This window comes from Capricornis sumatraensis, chromosome 8 (assembly GCF_032405125.1).
Source record: "Capricornis sumatraensis isolate serow.1 chromosome 8, serow.2, whole genome shotgun sequence".
Taxonomy (NCBI): Eukaryota; Metazoa; Chordata; class Mammalia; order Artiodactyla; family Bovidae; genus Capricornis; species Capricornis sumatraensis.
Genome location: NC_091076.1, coordinates 74,830,309 through 74,834,002, shown reverse-complemented (window position 1 = coordinate 74,834,002; position 3,694 = coordinate 74,830,309). Strand labels below are relative to the sequence as shown.

General features: G+C 53.8%; 1 non-coding gene across 1 annotated transcript; it reads right to left on the bottom strand.

Moving 5' to 3' along the window:
• Positions 1 to 3,330: 3,330 nt before the first annotated feature.
• Positions 3,331 to 3,403, bottom strand: TRNAG-CCC (transfer RNA glycine (anticodon CCC)). The gene has a single exon. It is a non-coding gene; the product is annotated as a tRNA-Gly (tRNA).
• Between the last annotated feature and the right edge of the window lie 291 nt (positions 3,404 to 3,694).

The following is a 3,694-nucleotide window of genomic DNA, read 5'->3' as shown; positions in this document are numbered from 1 at the left end:
AAAACAGGGGGAGGAACTCTTGAGTGTGAGGAGGCTGGAGGGCTGGAGGGAGGGGTGATTGGGAAGGCAGCTCCTTTCCACCACGATATCGCCAATGCTGCACCGAGAGCGTTGATTTGAAGAGTGAGGGGCTACAGTTCAGGATGTGGCTCAGTCTCCTTGGTGGGGCCTATGGCTCCCGCTTGGAAAGAACAGGGTGTTTGGGAGCCCGTCGGCAGCCCCTAAGGACATCCTGCCTGTTTCACGGAGGCCCAGGGAGGCCAAAGTCTGCTCCTGGGGAGCCAGTGCTACTCCTCATGGGGCTCAAGTCCCAGGTGGGCTCTCACAGGAGTCCCTGTGGCACGGGCCAGTGTCCTCCTGGTGCCCCTTAGCGTCGGGCCCTGGTACCAGCTTTTTGGCTTCCTTTGTAGCTCAGGTGGTAAAGAATCCATCTGCAATGCAGGTGACGTGGGTTCAATCCCTGGGTTAGGAAGATTCCCTGGAGAAGGGAAAGGCTACCCACTCCAGTATTCTGGCCTGGAGAATTCCATGGACTCTACAGTCCATGGGGTCGAAAAGAGTAGGACACAACTGAGCGACTTTCACCGGCGTTTTGGACCCAGCAGCTCCCCTCTCGTAGGAGGCCTCTCCATAGCCATGATGAGAATAGTCATCATTGGGGTACCTCCCTGGTGGTCCAGTGGTCAAGGCTGCCCCTCCTAATGCAGAGGGTGTGGGTTCGATCCCTGCTCAGGGAGCTAGATCCCACAAGCCACAACTAAGAGTTCACATGCCACAGCTGAGACCTGGGGCAGCCAATACCTATTTTTTTAGAAAATGATCTACCCCGTCCCTCAGTTTTGGACCCACTGTCTCTCACTTCCTCACTGGTCTCTGGCCTTGGTCAGTGCTCCAGTCTATCCTCTTACAAGCACCCAGGGATCTTTGGGCACCCACCTGGCCACACCCCTCTCTCAGAACCCTTCTGAGCTCCCTGCAGCGCTCAGCCTGGGGTTTGAGGCCATTGCCATCAGCCCTGAAGGCCTCCCTGTATGCCCTCCTGACCCGTGCCCCATGCACCCCCTCTCCAGCCACTCCTTGCTCCCCATGGCTCCTCAGACTCACCCTTAGACTCACTTCTCCCGGATGTGGCCATCCCGCATCCCCGCCTCTGCTCATCACTGTTGGCCCCACCCTCCAAGGCCTATTCTGCGGTTGGAAAAATCCTCAGGCTGGTTCCTCCCCAGTGCTGGTCACCAAATCTCCTGCCTGGGTCTGACAGTCCAGTTTGTCATGTGTTCCAGGAGCTTTAAATTGGACCGCGATGTCATTTCGCCATGAGGACCAACACTCTATGTGGCATACTAAGGTCAGGAAACAGGCTCAGAGTCACACTCGTGAGTTAGGGAAGAGCCAGGCTAGAGCCCAGGTCTCCTGCCCCCACCCCCACCCAGGTCTTCCCATGTCAGCTGTCAGGAAAACCAAGAGCCCTGCGCACCAGCAAGAACTAGGAACAATCAGAGATGGGGGTTGCACTTCCAGGCCTAACCACAGGGTGGAGGTGAGTCCAGGCCACGGTGCCCAGCTGAAGGCTTGGGGCAAGTCCGAGCTTTACCCTGGAAGGTCCTGATTTTTTGCAGAGAATGTCTTTGGGCTCGGAATTCCACAGGCACTGTGCCTGGTCTCTCCTCCCCCAACCTCTATTATCCTATATGGTCTCAGCCTGAAGGAGAGGAGGGTTGGGTGGTCAGGGCCACTGAGAGGCCCAGTATTCCCAGGGAACATCCAGACACATACTGGGACCGATATAAACAGTTTACAGGTTCTAGAATCACTCCCCTAAACACAGACTGGCACATCCACATAACTGCCCCTCAGGCAAACAAGCAGACCCTTCTATGGGGCTTCCTCCTGGGCCCCTGGGGTTCCATGAGGGAGGCCAGGGAACAATGTGGTGGGTGGTACTGGGCCCTAGGAGTCAACTGGGGCCCAGAAGGAGACCCGGAGGAGCTTGGAGGAGCCTGTCCTCTGTCCCACCTGTAGAACAAAGCCCTGGTCGCTCCCTGCGCTGCATCAGCCTCCTGATGGTCTAGGTGTCCATGGCTTAAATGACCACTTCCTGTCCCTGTCCCTTCCTGCACACACATACACCCCTGGATCTGCCCCCTGGGGTGTCAGACACATCCATTTTTCCAGCTAGGATGACCCAGGGAAAAAAGTCTGGGTCCTCTCACTCTCCAGAGCAGCTGACAGTTTATCATTAGCCCGTGCCAGCTTTGTGGTCAACTTCCTTGCCCTTCCCATCTTGCCTTCCCTGCCTAGACCCCCACCATCTCCAAGTCACCTCCTCCAGGAAGCCTTCCCTGGTCCACTCTCCCAGAGGCACCCTTGGCATGTGGTCTGGTGTCTGGTCCATCTCCTACAAGACTGGAAACAGGGCTCAGGCATTGCAGCCTTGTCCACTGACTGTGTCATTCCCTGATCTGCCGTGGTGAAGACCATTCAAAAAGCATCTTTCAACTGAATCACAAGAACAGGGCCTCCCTCCCACCCATCCCCCACTTCGGGAATCCCATTCTCTCCACCTGATCCCTAGGAAGCTTCTTCTCTGGCCTGTATATCTCTGGCCTTTACTGGTGCTCAGGTCTCCCCTTAACCATTACCCAATTTCTACTCTGTTGGCTCTCTGAAGGCTGCTGCTTCATACTCCCAGGCATTCAAAAAGAACCCCTTTTGCCTTCTCACTCAAACACCCTCTGCACAGGCTCCGTCTTCCCTCTTGCTGCCTAGTTCACTCTGCCCCGTCCCCAGCAGGGCTGATCACTGCTTGGCCTAGTCACAGCACATGCTCTTGGCTAATACTCTCTGCACTGGCAGCCTGTTGACCCACTGGTCTTTTGGTCTCAAGACCCACCCCCTTGGCCCAGGCACAGGTCCACACTGAAGGAATGATCTCACAACCATAGGGAACCAAAACATGGGAAGGAGTTGGTTAAATTTCTCTACCCTCAGTCTCTGCCAGGTCCAGGGGATCAGCCTTGAGGTGAGGAGCTTTCCCGGGAGAGGATCCACATATTCTCAGGCACTCTGGTCTTCTTTCAGCTAATCTTGCCAACTTCCACCTACCTTCCTGAGAAACTACACCCCAAAAGGGAGAGAGGGCTCCCAGCTGTGGTTTGCCCTCTCCCATTCTCAGTTCAGCCTAAACAGCAGTTATCAATGTGGCTACATGCTAGAATTTCCTAGGGAGCTTTTTTTCTTTTAATTATTTAAAATTTTTATTTGTTTACTTGGCTGTGCCAGGTCTCATTTATGGCACGAGGCATCTTCCTTGCAACATACGAGCTCTAGTTCCCTGACCAGGGATCGAACCCAGGCCCCCTGTATTGGGAGTGCAGAGTCTTAACCACTGGACCATCAGGAAGTCCCTCCCAGGGAGCTTTTGAAAAATCATCCATCCCTAGAGATTCTGATTTAATTGGTCTGGGATGTAATCTGGGTGTCAAGGTTTTGTTGTTGTTTTAACAAACAGACTTTAGTTTTTAAAACAGTTTGAGGTTGACAGAGAAATTGAGTAGAAAGTAGAGAGTCCCATACACCCTCTGACCCCAGCCTTGACCCAATTTCCCCTGCTAGGAATCTTGCCTTAATGTGGTACACTTGTTACAACAGATGAGATAATATCGATACATTATTATTAACTAAAGTCCACAGT